Genomic DNA, 21,716 nt, shown 5'->3' with positions numbered 1-21,716 from the left:
CTCTCAGTGTCAGACCAGGTGGGGAATGAAGCACAGACTCTCTTAATTCCAGGCCAGCACTGTGGCCATGATACCTGGGCTTGGTTGGGGTGCCCCTCCAAATCGTATACCTAAGCCCTTTATTCCAGAGACAGGGGCAGAGCCAGCAGAAGTGAGGATGGCCCTGGCCTGTCCTACAAGGTATTTCAGTCTCAACTTCCCTGGGTAAATGATCGTTCTAATTTTAGAGAGGGAGTCCAGGGGGAGAGTGCGCAGGAAGAGAAGCAGAGGAGGGGGAGAGAGGGAGTGAGAACAGGAATGTTACTTTTTAATCCTTAAGGAACATGGAGAGATCCAATTGGTGACTCAGCTCTGGGAAGCAGGACTGACAAGGAGTAGGGAACAGCTGCAGCCTCAAGCTATGCTGTGGACAGCTTTCCCCTCAGGTCGGAGAGACTGCTGTGACAGGACTCACCTGGGGAAAAAGGCTCTGTTTAAAAAAAATCTTCCTACTGAAGGGCTCCTCAGGGGCTTCATCCCAGGCACCACACCAGGGCCCGGTGGCAGGTGTTCCTCTGCCCGACAACAAAAGCTGGGCTGCTAGTGGGGTGCCGGCCCCTCCCTGTGTTCCCACCTGGGATGCCACGAGCCTCACAGAGTCCCCATGACAGATCTGGGGTGCCCTTGCCCAGAGGCTCCACTGCCCTGCTATTTGGTTCCTTGGCATAGTCCCACGGCATATCAAGTGTCTCTGCCCTTGGAATTCCCACTTCCTTGTTTCTTGCTTGCTTGCTTCCTTCTAAGCTATAGCCACAGGTGCCTGAAAGAGCCGCCCAGCCCCCAAGGACCTTTCAGAGTAATAACTCTTCCTGTCCAGTTAGAACCCTGCCTTCCAGACCCAAAACAGAGAAACACCTCTGCTCACTCAAAAAATTTCCCCAGCAGAACTCAGAAGGCTGAGGGAACCAGCCCTGGCAACCAGTAGCCCCTCTTCCAGCTACTAAAGTCTATGACTTCATAACTGCTGTGGGACACTGGAAAAGCAAAGGGTCCCTTGGAATCCCTCTCCTCCAAAACACACGAGTCAGGTGACCTAAGGAAAGCTTCATCTCCGAAGGATCACTTATGAGGCTCCAAGTCTACAGTGAACATCAATCTTACTATATACTTTCCAACCCAAAGAAAACACTGTTTGTTTCCTTTAACATGTTGAAGTTTTAAAAGATTTTTCTCACTTTTATTTATAAATGCAAAAAAGAGGGCACTTTATAAATGTGGAAACCAGAATAGAGAGGCAAAGTGACTTTCCAGAAGAGAGAGGGGCCATCCTTCAAGTGTATATATCAAGTGTATCTTACGTTATATAGAACTTGACTTGTTCAAAACCACTTTCGTGGAAATTATTTCATTTGCTCCTCCCAAAAGTCCCGTGAAGTAGTTATTATCATCTTCAGCTCACAGCTAATAAATCTGAAGATCGTAGAAGTTAAGGGTCTTTCCCAGGGCCACCTTTATGGCAAATTGCAGAACCTGGCCACAGTTTGAGTCTCCAAACCCCACACCCATTATTCATGCTGCTACACCAAAAGAAAGATAACCTGCTTGCCCTCTTCACACAGGTGGGGGCAATACAATTAGAGGAGCTGCTCAACCACATCCACACAAGCAGGGAACTGGGGCCATCCTGGGATCCTGGATTTGCGATGCCCACCCAAGGACCCACAGACTCAGAGAGGCCTCCTCCTCACATCCCCCGACTTGAGTCCCAACCAACAGTGCCACACCACATCTCCCCAGTGAAACAGAGGTTTCAACCAAGCAGAGGAGCCCTGGAGTGGAGTGAAAGGAGGCATCACTTTAGAAGTGGCCCGTCTGAGGTCCAGGGCCACTGAGTTCACCCTTGTGGAGCCTCAGGCCACAGCAGTGATGCACACATGTCCACATTCAGGGAGCCTGACTGGGGACACGGCCAGTGCTTTCATTGGCAAGCTGACCCGAAGTTAATCAGAAGGCCCCCTCATTGTTTGCCAGAGTACAAAAGACATTCTGTTCAGAAAGTTCAAGAAGAAAAACCAAAGAGCCAGGACAGCAGCTGTTCGCTCATCCCACAGAGAAACCAAAGGCATCCACTAAGTTGCCTGAGGCCCGGGAGAAAGTTTAAGATACAACATGGCTGAAGCGGAAGCACATCCCCTGTTGGGTCTCCACCGTAGGGAGTGCCCTCGGCTTTCAATCCACCTGATAAGATCACTGACAACCTAGCTACCCTGTTACCTATAAAAGTGCCTTTCTGGAAAGGTCTCCTCTCCTAGGCCGGAGTTCACCACACACCAGTCCTCCAGGTCAGAACAAGTTTTACCAAAACATAGGACACAGAGCAGAAGGGGCACATGGCATGGACACTGTGTGCCCTAAGATTTGGTTAAAATATTAACTAAGGAATCCATTCGGCAGAACCACAGTACCTCACGTCTCTTCAGGCAGCCTGGCTCTTAGCAGCAGCTCACTCTGAGGCATCTGGGTAAGAAACCTCTTTGCAGGCCCCTCAGTCCCCAGATACTCCCTGCCTCTACCCCATATAATTCTTAAGAAGCCACCCCAGGTATTTTTTTAGGAAAGTCATCCCATATATATTTTTAGGATGGACTTTATTAATGAAGGAGGAAAGCTTGCTTACCAAGTTACCTGGAGCAGAGAAAGAGAGACTGAGCTCGGTTCAGATATCCCTAGGACAGTCCCTCTGTCCTAATAACTACTCCAGAGAGACCTGGAACTCACCACAGGCTCCCAGCTGAGTTAATTAGCTTTTTTTTTTTCATTAGGTCAGACACAGCAGCACCAAGAGACAAAACAGACAGTGTTCACTAGAACAAACCAAGCCACTCAAAAGACACCAGGGTTTTCATGTAAGAACTACAAACATAATGCTGGAGTGATGATAACTCGTTTTTCCTACATAAAAGACTCTTCCTGTAAAATATCTCGAGACTTTGCGCTAAATGAAAGTAGATGATGATTCCTATAGTGAAGTCTAAACACCTCAGGTTCAGCAAGAGTGCGATCAGCTAGATTTGCAAAGTCAAGAAAATTGGCTGTTTCCCTCTTCCTTAAGCTAATAGAATCCAACTGTTGGAGCATGACATCATTGCTGAGCCCCAAACCCAGGGCAGAGAGTACAGACACTCGCCTGCCTCCCAGAAAACAGCCCAAGACTATGGCCAGGAAAGGAGGAAAAACAATCCAAGCCCGGAGCTGACCTTACCTGAAAGTCCCGGTGCTTTCCTGCCCACTCCATTCTCGGCAGAGTCTGGCTCACACTACAGTCTGTTAGGGAGCCCAGGGCCCCAAAATCCACTCGCTTCGGCTCGGATACCTGCTGCGAGCTTCCCACAGCTCCTTCCTCTGACCTTTCGTGGCGCTCCCTCCAGCCAAATGAGCAGAGCACGGCTGGCCGGCCTGGCCAGTCGTCATGGAGACCCTGCTCTCGCCAGCGCGCTTGCTCCCGATCTCTCCCTCCCTCCCCTGCTCTCCCTCCCTCCCTTTCTCTCTCCCCTAACCCCTCCCTCTCTGTCTCCCTGCTCCCTCAGTTCTGGGAGGCTTTCACGAAACAGCACTGTCTTTTGATCGGCTGGGTCTCTGCACGCATTCCACTCCTCCTACCTCCCTTCCAGGCAAACAAGGGATCTGGGCTGCTCCTGGGAACTTGCTTCAACAGCTCAGAGGGGAGAAGGGAGAAGACAGTGAGTGGACTTGTTTTGCTCCCCTCCAGTGTCTCATTTTTTATAACTCGGAAGAATCCCGGCCCGGGGCGGGGGGTGGGGGGGGAGCTTGCTGGAACACTTGGAGGGGAAGCAAGCCCTTCCTCTGGGTCCTGGAGTGCGGGGAGGAGGACCCAGATGCACTGCCTTGACTTGTTTGTGCACTTGGGATTTTCCGGGCAGCAGTTGAGGCGGAAACGCATTCACATCCCAGGAGCTCGCCCAGACTGGCCTCTCTGCTTACCTTGCTGCCTGCCCAGGTTGTGGGGATGGCCTTAACCAGTGCAGGGACTCATGGTATTAGTGCTGGTGCCAAAGCAGTCTCTCATGTTCCTGCAACGGAGAGGGAAGACACTAGGTCAGGACCAGTAAGAGTCCTGGGAAAGTCCAGAGTCACAACCCAAGCAACAAACATGACACAAATACAGCCTAGAGCCCAGGCTTTTTTAAGCTGCTGTCACAGCCAGAAATAATATCAGTTCTGTTCAAGAGTTAGCATAGTGCCCAGGACACAGTAGGCCCTCTAAGTTTAATCCCCCCCATGCAAATTTCTGCTTTGTAATATTCTTTTACATGCACTATTTTCTTTGATCCTCAAAATCCTTTGAAGTATACTGGATAGCTATTATTATCACCATTTTATAGATGGGAAAACTGAGGTTCAGGGGGATCAAATGTTCAGTCCACAGTTATAAAGCTAGTTAGGCAGTCGAAGAACGAACAATAGACACCAGTTCACTACTCCTTAGTCTGGTACTTTCCACTAAAGTACACTGCCATCTGATCTTAAAAACTAACAACTTTTTTGACAGCCAGTTATGAGATACAAGGCTGGGTTCCCAGGGCAAGACAGACTCTTTCCAAGTCATGATGATGTAGGCCTACCATTCTTTTAGCCTGAAGACTCCACAATAGCGTCTATGCAATGTGGTACACAGGTAAAAGAAAAAAGACCTGTCCTATAGCTGTGAATTACCTTACACTTTCCCAAAATACTCTCACAAATCTTGGCTCATCTGTTCAACCCAACAGACCTGAAAGTTAGAATTGGTGTTATTATAAATAGATTTGTTAAAAAATCTAAAAGAGATCAAATAACTAGCCCCAGGTCACAGAAAATAACAAATCTAGAAATGTACCCAAGCCTTTCAACTCTCTCCTGTGTATTAAGTAGAATAGTTGTGAGAGCATCAGGCAGAGCAGGGGTCAGAAGACTGTGGCAGTGCCTGGATCCATAACAGCCATGTGCCCTTGGGCAAGTCACCTCCCCTCCCAGTTTCCACCTATAAAACCCACCCCCTGGGCAAGCAATGGGGCCAGGATGAGCATGAAAAGAGATGATGTGTGTGCAAGCTCTGTCACTAAACCAGGCACTGAGCTAATAAGAACTTCACCTCAGCTGCTTCTCGCCACAAACAAACAACCTGGGACAGCTGGAATGCCCCCAAGCAGAGGACACTGAGGCTCAAGCAAGACATTTTTCAATGCTGGTTCCTAAAATAGTGCTAGAGAGATCCTGATAGAGTCTTTAATTCAGCGATCCTCTGCACAATCTTTGTGTTTCTGACATCTCCAACATACCACAAATTTCTTAAAACAAGATTTTAACTGACTTGAGTTTAAAAAGTAGATGTATGTCAGGAGCTAAGGTAGGAGGAACGTCACCAAATCCAACAGAAAATAACAGGATGGCACGAATCGTAAGTGAGGGTACTGCTGCTTGAGTGAAGCACTCAGAGCTTCAGAGGGCGTATCAATCACCCACTAGAAATACGCAATCTGACCTGAGTACCAGCCCAGGAATCCTCGCAGGCCCTAGTGCCCCTTCCTGCCTGCAGGGGAAGACAGGGTGAACCGGCAACAGCAACACCATCAAATCACTGAATGTCTCCCATCTCCCCGCTCCTCTTCCCAGCAGGCAACCCCCAGCTCTTCTCCTGATCCCCAAAATGCACGTTCCACCTGCCCAGTCTCCATACTGAGAAAGAAGAGGTGGCGCCCATTCATTTCTACAATAAGAATAAGAATTCTACAACAATTCACAGTTACAACATTAACACCAACTAATGTTTACTGAGCACTTACCATATGTCAGGCATTCTTCCAAGCCGTAAGAGGAGCCAGGGGCCAGGGCTGAGTACTAAGTCAGTCTCTAAAGTAAGATAAACTTCAAAAAGCCCTCCAGACCAGACACAGAATGCAGGCCATGCTCCCCCTAGCGGCACACTGCAGTTATAGAGACTCCTTGGGGCCTTGCCCTGGGCGGAACCAGGTAAGGACGCAGTTAAGAGCCCCCTTCATGGGAGAACTGGAATCCTTGCTTGAGTGCTGAGATTGTGTATAAGCTGTGCGAACTGGGCAGAGCAAGAGGTCAGCTGAATTCTTCTGCTGCCTCTGCAAGGCTGGGTCCAGATCAATCCTACTGGACCTTTCCTGAAGGATAGGGCTTTTACTGCCTTATGTGGTCCAGCATCTGCTGAGAGGCTCACGTGCAGGCTTGTGCCAGAAACCTGGGAGATGTCCTTGCAATCTTGCATATCCCTACCTCTCTCTCCCCACGGCCAATTCACTTACAAATTCCAAATAATTCTACTTCCAAGATGTATCTTTTACCTGCCCATTTTTCTGCACCTCCATTGCTACCCTAGTCTCTTCCCTTAACAAAATCCTCCTAATTGCTTTCACTCTTGCCCTCACAACACCACTCTCCCAGGGCTGTCTGAATCACCCTTCTACAGAAGATCACGTCATTTCCTGCTTAACACACTTCAATGGCTTCCCACTGCATTTAGGATGAAATCAAATTCTCACCAGGACCTGTAAGGCCCAGCATGATCCTTCCCCATCCTCCTTTCCGCATGTCCCCTGCCCTCCCCTCTGGGTGCTGGCTACCCAGGGCTACTTTTAAGTTCCTCAAAATGTCAGATTTTCTCCAGGCTGTTCCCTTTGCCTGGGATACTCCCCCACACCCTCGTCTTCGCCTGGCTGAATCTTACCTGTCTTGCCTCAACTTGCCTCTCACCTCCTCAGAGAAGTCTTCCATGGTTCTCCACTCTAAGTGAGGACTTATCCTCCCTGGCACTCACCTTAACCTTTAATTGTGCATTTGTCCAATTATTTGCTTAAGGTCAGTCTTCTCCCGTGAGCGCCTGAGGAGCAGGAACCTTGACTGTTCTGCTAACCAACATATTCTCTGCATTTAGTATACGGCCCAGCTCACTGCCGGTGCTTAGTGAAAATCTGCTGAATGAATGCATTAAAACCCGTTTCTTCCTGCCCAACAGGAAGAACAAACTTAGAACAGCTATTTCATGTCACTCATTGTATCTTTTCGTAGACTTACAAACTATAATTACATCTCCTTTCCTCATGTGCCTTGCCTGTGGGCGCAGCCAAAAATTCCTGTAAAGTCTCCCTGTGGTTTGTTTCCCAGAACTTTCCTCTTAAGGTCACTCTTCTGGGGATGTGCTTCAGAGTTTTACAGCCTCTCCCAATCCCAGAGTGCCCACTCACAGGCACTCCACCACCAGTGTCACTGCCAAACCAAGCGGGATGCAGGAATGGCCCAACGCCCACAATGCAAAGATTCTCGGGTCAGCTCCATTCAAGGACAAAAATGCTCTCTCACCTCCACTGTGCAAGTCACTGCGCTTACAGAAAATATACTTTTGCTTTAAAAAGTCATCTTAGGTTTTATAATTTGGAATTGGGTGTAAATGTTGTTTGAAAAAAATTGTTTTTCCATTACTGAAAAAAAACCAAAAACTGAATACTAGTGTCTGGGGAAAAAATAATGAGGGACTAAGTAACAGGGAGTGTGACTAAGTCCAGCCCCCTTCTCGTGATACACATCACCACCACCACTTGAAATCCCTTCTGGCCTCATCTCCTGCCATCACTGCCCCATTACAGGCACAACCACAGCACACCACTGCTGCTCTGAAAACTGCCTTTCCTTCTCCCTCCCCAAACTGCTCATACCGTTACCTTCCCAACTAGCCTCTCCTTCCCAACTAGCAAAATCATATTGCCTTCAAGGCCCAATTCAGTTATCACCTCCTTTGTGAAATATTTCTTGATCTCCTGGCAGAATCTGGTTGTCGACTATGTAAGCCCCCAGCAGTCTGAAGATGCCTTAATTACGGTGTTTATATCATTTTGTCACCATCTGCGCTCCCATTGCCCCCACAGTCACGAGCCCCTTGAAATCTATCCACTTTCATATTTCATTCAGAGTGGGCAACTAATTAATGTGTTGGATAAGTGAATCATTTAAAGAGTCTTTAAAAAAGAAAAACATAAACAGCTGTCCCCTCCATAAGATGAGGGAATTTGAGTAGGTACTTACATAGTCTTACTTACTATGTAAGTCTGTCCACTCAAATTCAAGAGGAGAAAAAAATATATATGTATCTATATGATGACTGGATTCTAGGTTTGGTTACTACAAGAGATTATAGTGGGTTTTTTTTTTTTCGTCACTTTAAAAACTGAAATTCCAATTCTGAAGACATGGGAGCAGAATAAATCTTTTAAAGTCACTTCTTACTTTGGGAACAGAATTCAAGAAAAGAAAGCTGTTACCTCAGTATTACTGGTTGGATCCTGGACTGCCTAAGAGATGCCATATAACTTCAGATGTCTCTAGGGGGGCCAGCTCTCAGTGTCTACCAGATTGCGGTCTAGCCACATGTCCACTGAAGATACCCAGTTCTACCCATGTGACCAGCCCATTTTCCAACATTGCACTCTGGCTGCCATGTGAGCAGGCAGGTTCACACAAGAACTCTTTAGGACTTTACAATTTTTCCTTTTCTACCTCTAAGTGGCAATGTGGTTAAGCAGGGAAAAGTTAAAAATCCAGGAGTAGAGAAGAGTCATCAGACTGGAGCCCAGGTCCCAGTTACGTAGTGGGGAGATCTTGAGCAAGTCCTGTCCCCTACAGGGCCTCCACTTTCTCCTGCAGACAATGAGACGGCTACTGGGCTGTTAGAACTAGCTGTTCTCCAACGGCCCCTTCTAGCTTCAATGTTCTATTGCATTGTTCCTTCGCAGTCACCCAGTCCTATTGTTCTGTCCTACTCACCTTGTCCCTGTGTTTTCAGAATGAGTCCAAAGCAGTACAAAGACTTCTTGTTTCAGGGGCTACACAATCTCCAATCTAACCCTCTCAGTGCAGCTCCATAGGCTCTGGAGTCATCTGGAGTCTGGGATCAGATAGAAGACCATCACCAACAAAAGGCAGCCTTTCCTGGAGGAAAAGATGGGAGAGTCAGGCTTCCTGCCTAAGAACAGCTGGAGAGAGAAGAAAGGCGCCAAACACAGGATGGGGAAATTAGAGGACAGGCTGGGAAGTGCCCGGAAGAAGACTGCAGCTCTGCCGTCCATCTGAAACAAAGCAGCCTTCACAAAGCAGAAGGACTGGCAATATCTAAGTTCTCCTGGAAGACAGTCTGCCTACTGCCAATCAAGCAGTCTCTTCATGGGCTCCACCAGGGCCTGTGAATCCAGATGGCAGTGCCAGCCCTCCTCGGCCTAGGACCACAGCTGCAGGAGCGCCAGGGTGCCAACCACTGCTATACACACCTTGCTTCACAGCCTTTCTGGGGAAACAGAGAAATATCCACTCTATGCTCAAGTCCTGGCACTTTATGGTAGGAAATTCTTCCAGGTCCTCATTCCTGCCCTAACCCACCTGTCTCTGACCCATTTTCCACTCACTCCCCTCCAACCCTAAGGCTCTGAACTAGGAAAGTATGGGATTCGGCCTGTATTAGCCTGGATCCCACTGCCCAGTGGTGAAGCAGCTACTGGACATCTCATGCTGGGGTGAGCACACTCTCCCTCCATGTGCCAGCCTTCCAGCCCTAGTTCACCTCCACTCAGCTCATAACCCTCAGGATGAAGCTCAAAGTTTAGATCCCCAGGGCACAAGGTACCCAATGCCTTGATCCAGTCTCTTGGAGTATCTGTCACAAAGTCCATCTATGCACTAATTTCTGGCATCTCTCAAATCCACAGTCTCCTTAACAATGTCCCTTGTTAAGTCCACACGTTTTAACACTGGGCCACATAAATACAGTCTTGGGGCCAGGAAAGACCGGACCCAGGACACAGTATCCCAAACCCCTTCGAGAAGCACCATTTACCCTTCCAGAATGAGCTTCTCATGCTTACTTGGCTTAGAACTCTGACCTCAATCAAGATCTTAACCTGTCATGGTTGAAACTTCAGGATAGGAGAGGTAGGGTGCAAAGTGGCAGGGAAGGAGATGGGGGAATAAGAGGAATACAGACTCAAATGGCTTTTCTATGATATAACCAGGAAAATACCTTGAGCCTGGGAAAGCAGTATCCCTCAGAATAAGATCTGGGCAAAGCTGCAGAAAATATGGGCCCAGCCTATGTCACCTCCTCCATGCTACCTCCCCTGATTTTCCCAGGCTGGAGTGGATTCTCTACTCCACCTCCTGTGCTCCTTGGAAAAGTCTACTCCTCTGGCGTCAGTCGTGTCCAATGCCTTGTATTTCAGTGCACCAAGGCTTATTCAGCTCATTTCTCCTACTAGCCTATGTCCTAACTCTGAATCCTAGTCTGGGGCTCTGTACCAAGTACAGTTAATAAATTTTTATTATATGAACTAAAGAAACCAACCAACTAATCAATCTAACTAATACGGGATCAACGATATCACTACAGAATCTAAACCATTTGGTGCTAAGCAGCTCCGAGCAGTCTAGGGTGTTCAAGGTGTGGCACGTACACAAGATAATTATAAGTGGTACAGAACACTTTTAAATTTTTAATACTTTCATATTTATCTTAACGTGTATTTAAAAAAAGATAACCAGTTATTAACCCCATTTTCACTGATCTCATTGATTAGACCAATGCTAAAGAAGGTACATTTTTTTTTGGTTTGCTTTTAGTTTTGTTTTGCTAAACTTAGTGGGTAAAAGTTTAAAGAAAAATGAGATACTTGTACAACCTCTAAGTATCTCTCTCAGAATATTTATTAATTAAAAAGGCAGAAATAGTTAACTTGTCAATGAAGAAACCTAGCAGACATTACCTTAACCAAGTGATCAACGTTAGCATCCCTCGTACGAAGCACACGTATATCATGTACCCCTGACGTAAAGCACTGAGAAGAGCATTTCACCTCTGTAGGGTCCTTCCCCAAATCCACAACCTCAATCTAAGTATGAGAGAACATCAAACCAACCAACTTGAGGGACACTACAAAATACCTGCCCAGTCCTCCTCAAAAGTCTCAAGGTCATAAAAGACAAAGTCAGGCTGAAGAACGGCCATAGACTGGAGGAGACTAAGACACAACATCTAAATTTAATGTAGGATCTTGGATTTGATGCTGGAATAGGAAAAGGACCTCACCAGGAAAGACTAATGAAACTCAAAGTCTAGTTTACAGTGTACCAATGTTAATTTCCTAGCTGATAAATGTACCATAGTTACATAAGACTAGGGGAATGTATACTGTCTTTGCAGCTTTTATGCAAGTCTAAAATTATTTAAAATTAAGAAGTTTTTAAAAAGCCAATTTAAAGATAAATAAATGAATGTATATACAGTACAGATCACAGAAGGCAAGTAAGAATGACTCAAGTTTGAGAGCAAGAGTGGTCGCACTTCACACCCTACATCCAAGGAAAGCTGCCCCAAAATAAGAACCACAGCTACAGAAGAATATTTAGTAAAATTGGGAAGTGTTCACTCTATATTACTTGGAGAAAAAGTAATTATTCTACTTGCTAAAAAAATATATATCACATATATATTGCATAGAAAAAAATGTCTGTATTAAAATAAAAATAACTTATGTTGAACAAAGTACAGGTGGCATTTAGTAAACAGAAAATGTGATACAACTTTTGGAAAGTAACTTGGCTAGATCAATTAAAATGCTCATACCCTTTGACTCAGTGGCCTCACTTCTGGGAAGCTGTCCTAAATAAAATTCCTAAGTATGTGAAAAAAAAATGCACATTCCCAGCATTATTTATAATACTGAAAATTAGAAAAAAGCTCCATGTCAGTCATTACTAGATCAGTAAATTTCAAATTTTTTTTGACCATGACCCACAGTAAAAAAATACGTTTTACCCAGTAACATAGTATGAGCATGTATGAGAGAGCATGTATGCACGTGTGTGTATGTGTACAAAACTGAACCAAAAATGTTTCTCCAAACAATACTTATCTTTATTATGTGTGATGCTCTCTATTTTCTATCCTAATCTATTTCATTAAGAAAACAACAAAGCTTGTAAAAGTCCACAAAATTGATTTCCCAACCCACTAATGATGACCTGCAGGCTGAAAAACACTGCACCAGATGGAGTATTGTGCGGCCATTAAAAGAAAATGACTATAATCCACAAACTGGTAACAGTGATTGACTCTAGGGAAACAAGAGAAGAGAAGGTGGAAGACTTGCTTTTCACTGTACACCTTTTTGTACCTTTTGAATTTGCAATACATACATGTACTACTTATTTAAAAAGTGACTGTGAAGACTTGAACAGCATCGGACAATGCTAATTATGCATGACACAATTGTAACTACATTCAAATGTAAAAACACACACAAGCGAAAAAGGAAATCATACCAAAACAATCACGTTAGCAATTTTTTTCCTTCTTACTAAGTTCTAAATACTCCACACTGTCACTATTTTACTTCTACAATTTAACATATATATTTATTTTCTAAAAATAATTCAATTATTGATAAGGGCACATAGGAGATTTCAAAGCTAATGGTAATGTTTTCTTTATTAAGCTGCGTGGTAGGCATGTGCATATTCACATTTAAACTGTACATATTAAAATCCATACTCTCTATGTTTTTAATGATATTCTTTAAATCAAAGACTGCAAAACTGGACCCTCTTTTCAGGTCTGCCTCTCCTCACCCTCAAACACAGGAAGACACTCCAAAAAAGTGCTGGGATAGGATTTTAAATGGTCAGTCAAGTAGATACTTTCCATTTTTGAAAAGAGGTTCTAACATGTTAGAACCTGGTTTCCAAAGACTTCCACTTAGAACTTTGTAGGTGAGCTACTTTCAGTGTCCCAGTCACACTCAGGACTCTTTTTTGGTGTGTCCTTTTTGCTTTCCCTCCTTCCCCCACTAAGCCAGGGTTTATTCCTTCATATTTTTAATCACATGTAAGCTCTTCTAAGCAAAGGGACCATTTCTTATTCATCTCTGAATTTCTGACAGGCTGTAATGCAGTGCTTTCTTTACACGTAACAAATGCTCAATAAGTATCTATTAAGTAGGCAATATCATGGGCAAAACTCCAGAACAGAGTATACGAAATATGAAAAGTAGCAAGGACACAGGGAAGGAAACACTGATCACTGGAGATTAAGTACAGCCATGCTAAAAAATTCATTAGTTTTACATAATGAAATTAACATAGAATTATAGTAGAGAATAAAGGAGATAATATATGTAAAACACTCAACAAGAGACAGCATGTGGTCCATAAACAGTAGTTTGGGGGTTTAAAAATAATATGCACACATACTTACATGATATATATTTGTATATGATATATAAGTATCATATAAATAAATACATACATATGCACACATATACATCAAAGAATGCTGGGACACAATTTATCTGGACTTCAGAAAAATCTCTCTTGATCTTGCGGGTAAAACGTAAATGCACTGGCAGCTGCAGGATCTGGTAACTCAGGACAGCTGGGTCCAAATGGATGAGCAAAATGGATCCAAATCAACTAGGAAGGAGTGCTCTGGAACTCCTAGAAGTCTGGACATGCCCCTCTGTTCTAGATCCTACCATGGTCACCCTTTTTATCAATAACTTGGGTAAGGCATGCTTATCAAAAATGCATATGACAAACCAATTGGGAGGGATAATTAATGTACTAGAGAGAATCCCCCAAAAAGCCCTCCACAAACTAGAACCACAGGTTAAGGATAACAAGATGAAACTTTAAAAGCACAAAAGATATTTTACACTTAAGTTTAGAAAAAAACTGCATGACAACAGGATGAAATGGTATAAATGAAAGAGACTTGAAGAATGGTTCAATATGTGTCAACTGATGGGTCAATGTGATTTTGAGTTCACCAACTGAAACACAGAGCCCAGATCAAATGATGTCCATGTCTTACTTTGCTCCGTTCTGGTTAGAATAGTGTATCAAGGAAACACACACTAAATTGGTAGACAGGAGTAAATACAGTCCTAGTAACATCATAGGCAAGTATGCTGAAGACAAAAAAGAAAATGAAGTCTGTGGAGCTCCTCAAACTGAGAAATAAGATAACATGTCTGGTTCGTGAGCGCCTTAAGTCCTCCCACAGAAGAGGAAGAGACAAAACTACCGCTGTGATTCCCCATGGAGTCGTCTCTGGAAACAAGCAGCTAGATGAGATCAAGAAAGCTCGCAGAAGAGACAGCTGACCCTGGCCCGATCTGCCCTGTGTCCCTCCTGCTACTCAGAACCTCTCCTTTGGGGCTCTGACCATCCAAGCTCTAGCGAGGACAAAGAAAAGCTCAGGAATCCCAACAATTCTTACCCATCATCTCCCCAAACCATGGTTCACCATGATCAGAATTACAAAATGATATTTTTAACCATCAGAGTGAATTCTTGTGGCTCTTTAACCTTCTATACTAAGCTGTCATCAGATAGCTGTTGCGAGCAAGGCCTTGCCTTTGCCTGTTGTAACTGAAACATTAGACAGCAAGAATGCAGCATTTCAGCTCGCTGAGGCACTGCTGGGATGTATACATCCCAGCATATCTCCCATAATGGGACACTACAATGCTTCCTCTAAGGACTTATGAAGAATCAGGAGGAGGGAAGAGCACAGCCTCTCAAAGTTCAGTTCTTATCCCAGGAACGAGGAAGGTGGTCCTGGTCTATGGATAAGTGTCGTACTAAATAAAAGTCAATGTCCTATAGTAGAAGATGCCATTTTTAAACCATTCTCTCTCTTTCCTCCCAAGGATAAGAACCTAGAAGTTTCTAATTTATGCAAAGATTAGCTCCTTCCTTAATAATACACATACTAGGTGTATCCCATTCTTATGTAAAATAGAGCTAGTTTGCCTTTTGTATAAAAAGAGGTGCTTATAAACGTTCACCCTCTTAGAGATCAACACAGAGAAATCTATGTAATGGGGGGAAAAATCAGACCCCAGGTTTCAAGGAAAGGAAGATGGGTGAGCTGATGAGAGAGAAAAGAGAGGAATGTGCAGGGAGAGGGGAGTGTAATTTAAGATTCTGAAGGACAGAAATAGGAGGACGCTTGTTTAGAAGTCTGAGAACAGCATATCTGGGGGAATTCCTGGGCATTACTCCCAGGAATGTCAAAGAACACATCTGAGTACCACTTAGCCTTTGAAGGAAAGAAGAAAATTCAGAAAGCCTATATTCCTTACCTGGGTTACTGAGATTGCCTATATGCAATATAACGGGTTAGCTAACGCTGCTAATGACAGCATCATTAGGGGGATGAAAGCAGAGTAAAAACAAACAAACAAAAAACAAGGAGTCAAGGTATCCCTAGCACAGCAGATGCCCGAAGACTTCTTTCTCACAAGCCGTGGGACTCCAGAGGCTCTAGGGAGACACTGGCTCTCCTCAAACCTGAGCAAGCCAAGAAAGCCACCCACAGGAGAGTCCTCCAGGTGGTGAAAGACTGCAGCCACTTGTCATCACCACAGGTGACAACCGCCATCGGTAACACGTGGACACACCTCTTCCAAGGAGAAGGCTCACAGGAGCTAAGGAGGGGAAGGCTACTCAGGGAAACTCCACCAAGAACATGAGGCTTGACTCTGCCTTTGTGCTCCCAAGAGAGTAACCACTGCTTCGGAAATCAGTGTTCCTTTTCAGACTCAGGATTTCTCCAAACACAGCCAGCAGAAGCACAGCGACCAGCCCATCACGGAGGGTCAGAGACCCAGAGACAGCTGTGAGAGGCAAAGACGGAGACTAAACTGGGCTTTGAAGGTTTGCAAAATGTTTCTGAGGACAATGAAGGTGACCCTCCTCTCAATTTTTCTTTCTTCGACCATGATGGCACTCTCTGCTCCCTCTCCTGCTGCACGGGGCAGCGAGAATGAACATGAGGAGGGAGGATCAAGAGCTCTTTGCATAGAAAGCAAGATCTTAAAGGATGACTGACCGTGGAGGTGAGGAAGGGTCCAGAATGACTCCCAGATTCTGGCTCAGATCACCAAGAACCAGCCACCACATCAGGGAATACAGACAAAACAGAATATTCCCAGGTGCTCTGCTGTGGTCATGTCTGAGTTTAACCAAGACAGGAATCTGTTCCAACACAGGAAGTTATTTAGACAACAAGACAGACAGGAGTGGAGAGAACAGAGATGGAGGAAGGGGAATAAGATGAGAAAAACAGTGAAGGAGAAAGAATGAAAAAGGAAAGGAAGGAGAGAGAGAGTGGAATGGAGAAAAGTGTATGTGTGTTTTAAGAGGCGGTGGGGAGAGGACATGGATAACACAAACAGAGCCATAAGTGTAACTCTACAAACAGTGAGTTCAAATCTTGGCCACAGCCTACTAACGGCAGAGTTGTGTCCTCAGGAGTTAGGTTCTGTGGTCAGTCTGTAAGGTGAAAATCATGGGGAATCAAAGTACTCTTGAAATTCCCTTAGAAAGGCATCACCCTGGAAACCAGTCTGAGGAAACCCAATTCAATACTTCTCATACACATTATTTTTGTGCACTCTTAAGAATCTCAGAACTAAAAAGGAGCCAAGGAATCCACGTTCCTCATCTAGTGTTCTCAAAAAGAATTCTTAGTAGTAGAACCACTGATTTAGTCTGAAGCTTCTGAATAAGCTTCATTTTGTGCAGAAAAACTGGTAATCACCTAAGGTCACCCAGCTGGACAGGACTTTTCTCTGACCTCACACTCCTTCCTTTGCTACTCTTGTCTTAAAATTCCCCTAGGAAATAGAAGGCCAAGATTGGAGGTGCCGGTGTACCCACTAAACAGTCCTGTGAGTTGGAGTTGTACCCTCTCCTTTCTTGGTTCTAATCTCCCCATCTGGAAAATGAAGCCAGATTGGGTGAACAGGGAGTCCAGATAACTCTGAGATACTTGCTGAATGAAAAAGTGCTTTGAACAGCACTTCATAAACATAAGACACCAGTAATGGTCAACTCTCTCAGGGAAGAAATTTTGGCACCCCCTGTTTTTCCCCTCAACTGCATCCTTAAGATCCCACAGTCTAGTCCTACCTTTTCAACTTTTGAAAATTCTCTAGGATTCACCCCCTTTCTCTCTATTCCTGCTGCGAATGACCCATAGTCTTTAATGGGTCTCCTGACTGCCAGCCAATCTCTGTCCTCGCCTACTTTCTTCTACAAGAGTGATTTCCACAAAACTCCACTTCCACTGCATCACATCCCATCTCCTAAGCACCAAGGCAGAACGTGCAGAGTTGGGACCTCCCACTCCCAAGACAGACCATCGCGGGGACCCCGGAGAGCCACATGCTCTATGCTCTTGCTGTTCTCCACAACCACAACACTCCCCACCTCTCCCTTGCTTATATAAAGTAGATTCAACTTTCAAAGACCAGAAAAGATCCCTGCCTCCTCCAAGAAAGTTTTCCTGCAGTGTTAAGACAAAACTTCCTTGTTTCTGAACTATAAACACGGTCACAGTAACCAAACACAGGTAAGATCTCTAACAGCCTCTATTTGTTTAACAAATTTTGTCTCTTCCAATAGATTATAAATTCCCTCAGAGAGGAAACAAGCTTTATATAATAGCTGAATCACAGTGCTGGTTAAACTGAAAAATTCAGCTAGTATTGTTGACTGTCTGGTGAAAAGCAAGACTTTTTTGCCCTTGACCACTCACAGGAAATGTTGGGGGTGCAGGGAGGGGAGAAGGAAGGGGTGGAATCAATACTCCTCCAACTCATGAAGTTCCTTCCCACTTTTTCCTCCCAACTTTCACCCACTCTGTTCACCCCTCCACCACAGGTTCAAATCAAACTGTTCCCTAAGGATGAGCCTGAGCACGTCAGGGCAGTATGCTCTGTAACATTTAGTTACATTTCTCTCCATTCTTAATCCTGATCAGTCCTGATTAGCCCTGTGATAGCAGCAGCTGTTTACAACCCTCACAGTGATGGGAAGGTAAAGGCAAGAGAGAAATGCAGAAGGAAGAGGAGCCAAAACTAGCAGTAATTTTGTATGTAATGTACGTTTCAGATTTGGGCCCTTGAGGTAGGTCTGCTTCAAATTAAGCCCCATCTGCTCTCAAGCCCCATAGAGGCAGCACATCCATGGGAGCTCTGTAATCTGCCAGGGCATGGACAGCTCTAAAGGGCATGCCACTGAGGGCTGGCAGCTGCAAAAATGCTTCTCATCCTTAGGGAGCCAGCAAACTGGAGGTGGGAATCTGGCTGGCCATCCCTGCTGAGGGGTGTTAACACATGTTGTCACTACCCTGAGTGTCAACATAGCCAGACTGGAAAGACACCCAGAAGACACGTTGATGCTCTCACCTGCCTCTAAGCTCCTTCCTCACAGAAGACATCTGCTGCACCCACCTCCAGAGCCAAAGAAAGATCACAGGAACTGAGCACTAACCTTCCTCATCACTCCCTCCCTTCCAGAGTGGCAAGGAGACAGGGAGCAATTCAGAGAAAGTTTTAAGGAGAATCAATACCATACCACATCCCTTGAAAAACTAGCTCCTGGTTCCAGGTTTGCAAGACTGCAAGAAAGGGCAACTCCACATTCAAACTCCTGGTTATCTCCAGGGGCTGGTCTCCATGGAACTGTCTTGGCATTCTGCGTCACAGCCACACCCCCACAGAGCCCCAGGGGCAGAGAGCTGGGCAGAAAGGAATGCAGACAGCTTCCCAGAAGTGCCCAGCTGAGAAGGAAAAGAGCTTACCACAGCTTCCTGGGCCCAGAAGGGGAGGAACTAGGCTCTCAGAAGAAAGATTTCCGCAGCTCGGAGAACTTGAAGGTCCTCGTGTCTGAAAGCCCAAAAGAAGAGAGAAGTAGAGTGGTGGGAAGATGCCTGGACATTACAAGCCTGGCTTCTGGTAAGCAGCAGCCATACCGAATGAGAGCAAGACTCTTAGAGAAACCCTAAGCCGTCGATGGCCCCAAAGAAACCCAAGGCAGGCCTGGGATGGGGATGTGTGACCCTCTTAGTATAAGCTTTGCTGGTGCTTTTATCACCTGCCTTCCATGCAAAGGCTTCTTTTTTTTTCATCCACATCTTGGGGGAAGAGGGTGAAACCAGGCGGGTGTCCCGCATCTGACAGGAGAACAAAGATGGTAAGCAGGCGGGCTTTGTGGGCTCCAGTGCCTCCCAGCCCTGTTCCCTCCGTCCTGCTTCAGGGGATATAAAGCTTTTTCATTCCTACTGAGAGCTGCAGGCTTCCCGAGGAGCCCCACCTCAGTTCCCAGAAACCTATACACAAGGCAAGGCTCAGCAAAGAGGAAGATCTTCCCTGCAGAAGTGCTCTCTCTGATATGTAACAAGTTATGGCTTTGGGGGGCTCTGTTCTAGGATAAGCACAGGGGAAGCAGCAGAACCCAGAAAGGAAGTTACGAGGAATGCTTTCCTGTTGTGTGCTAAGTATCCACATCAAGAGTATCAAAAGCAAATAATCAGATAATTTTAATTAAAAGAGTTAAATCATAAACTGCTTTCTCTTCCAAGAAAAGGGCAATTCCTAAAACAGATTCCCCAAAACCCAGATTCCCCTTTTCCTCTCATACCTAACCCCAGTTTGGAAACCCTTGTCAGTTGTCAGCATTAACACAAAATACACACAGGCACACAGAGACACACATGCCTGTTCATTCCTCAAAGCTTTGTTCCCACAGCCAAGGTCAAAGACCCTTTCCAATCTCAGGTCTCTGTGGGGACAGCAGGAGGCAAGAATTAGACGAAGGCTTTTCCCACGCAAAGGCCTTGGCTGCCAACAGGATCGGGGATGATGGGGGTGGCTTCAGACACCCCCACGTGCAGGAAGGAGGCTGAGCACCTGGAATCCCCCCTCCCTCCACAGCACCCGTAAACCAGCTGACCTCATCTCTCTGGTAGCCACATGTCTGCCTCCCAGCCTCTGGGATTTAGCCCATCCCCACCTCAAGATTGCACAATAAGCGTCTGTAGCTAGTTAGTTCAGTGACTTACAGCCTGGGGCCAGTGAGACAAAGGTAAACGGTTTGCTACTTATCAGAATCATTAGTTTCACCCTGTCCTGTAGCCACAGGTTTTATTTCCATACCTTGAATAAAATGCACACTGCGTTTTTCAAAGAGACAAGACTAAAGATGAGCTCAAACCATCTCTGGGCACCAGAGAAAGAAAGCCAAATTAAAAAAAAGGTATTCAGCTCCAGACAATACTTCTTTAGAACGACATGACACATACTATCCCCAGGCAAAAACATGGATAAACTCTGCCACTCTAACAGGAAATTCTCAGTTACTTGGAACCTAGTAGAACTTGGGATTTTATTCAAAAACTTCTTCCATTTTGCTGAATTGTTCATTCTGAAACAGAGCAGGACCCAGTGAGGTCCTCCTGGTACAAATCCTTTCTGTTCCTCACTTCTCTTTTGTAGGAAATAGACTTCATTTAGCCTCCTTGACCCCCTACTGAGTCCCAAAGGGCAGATTCAAACAGTTGCTAATCAGGGAAAGGAGGGAACGCAGAAACAAGGGAGAAGCAGTCCAGAAATGATAGTGCAGCCTTGGGGCAGAAGCCTGGTTCCTCCTCAAGGAATACACATAACACTGTCTTTTGAGTTCTTCCGCAGAAAGGAAGATCCCACCCAGGTGGAGGATGGCAACTTCAGGGCGAACACAAGATTCCTGCAGCACTGCCCCGTTACTTCAACACCAACCAATCAGAAGAAAGCCACACACCCTGCTGCCCTTATCGGGGAGTCTGGGTTTTTCGAGCACGAGCCACCTGGCCTCCTTGCTTGGCCCTGCAATCAACCTTTCTCTGCTCCAAATGCCTTACCTTTAGGTTTGTCTGGCCTCACTGTGTCGGGCACAATTCCACAAGAAGATGCTACACACAGAGCACAGGGACATCGTCAGTTTTCATAAACTGGCAGCAGACTTACCCCACTGGAAACACACAGCTTCAAACAAGAAGCTTTCCATTTAAGACCTGACATTGCATCACAACAAGAATGTATTACTGCCGACTCGAAAATAGGAGGGGATACTTCAATTAACTCTACTAGACAACATGTTAAAAGAATGCGGCCCTGTCATAATTAGTTCATGATTTCCAAAGTGGGGGGACTTCTTTAGGCTTTAAGCTAAAGTATTTCCTGAAGTGACACATAGCAAAAAAAAAAAAAAAAAAAAAGAAGAAGAAGAGAGAGAAGTCAGGCATGGCACACTCCAGCCATCCTAGCTGCCACTCAGAGACGCAGAAAAAGGAAGGACCAAGCTCTCCTGGTCCAGCTCCAGGCACCCCTGGGAAGCAGTGTTCTCCCTCAACATACAGTAGCAGTGGAGTCAGCCTTCCACAGCAGCATCACCAGGAGGGCCAGAGGGTGAAGACTGTGCTTTCATTGAACACGCCTTTACAAGTCAGTCACTTTTATAAGTTGAAGACATTTTCCCAAAGAAACAGTATTAGATATGGTAGCTGGGTGCCCACATAAACTCATTACTGAACAACATGGCTAAAATACTGTTTAAATATAGTAAAGATACAAAAAAAAAAATTACCCATGTAACTAAATACTTACAACAAAACAAAACATAAGAGAAAAAATTAAATAATTTTTATGTATCCTAAAATTGTGGTCCTGGAAGAAGGACAAGTTAATTGAAAGACAGGTATCATCAGAGACCTGAAAAGGCATTCCCAAGGACAAGACCGACAGCACTGACTCTTCATGTCGGCTCATCTCACTCCCGAATGTGTG

At 45.3% G+C, this 21,716-nt stretch overlaps 1 protein-coding gene across 8 annotated transcripts in view; it reads right to left on the bottom strand.

Moving 5' to 3' along the window:
• The window catches only part of DENND2B (DENN domain containing 2B), a 143,329-nt gene that overhangs the window by 96,767 nt on the left and 24,846 nt on the right, over positions 1-21,716 (bottom strand). For 3 of the 8 annotated variants that reach the window (XM_032489072.1, XM_032489077.1, XM_014555976.2), the window contains 2 exons: positions 8,824-8,988; positions 3,982-4,070 (listed from right to left, as the gene is read on the bottom strand). The gene's annotated coding sequence lies outside the window, so the exon portion shown is untranslated. Of the gene's footprint in view, positions 1-3,241; positions 3,498-3,639; positions 3,664-3,981; positions 4,071-8,823; positions 8,989-18,694; positions 18,780-21,716 lie in introns of those variants that run through there. The other 5 variants (XM_032489073.1, XM_032489074.1, XM_014555978.2 and 2 more) reach the window with 5 other exon arrangements.

This window comes from Camelus ferus, chromosome 10 (genome assembly GCF_009834535.1).
Source record: "Camelus ferus isolate YT-003-E chromosome 10, BCGSAC_Cfer_1.0, whole genome shotgun sequence".
NCBI classification, from domain to species: Eukaryota; Metazoa; Chordata; class Mammalia; order Artiodactyla; family Camelidae; genus Camelus; species Camelus ferus.
This window is presented reverse-complemented; position numbering and strand designations above follow the sequence as displayed.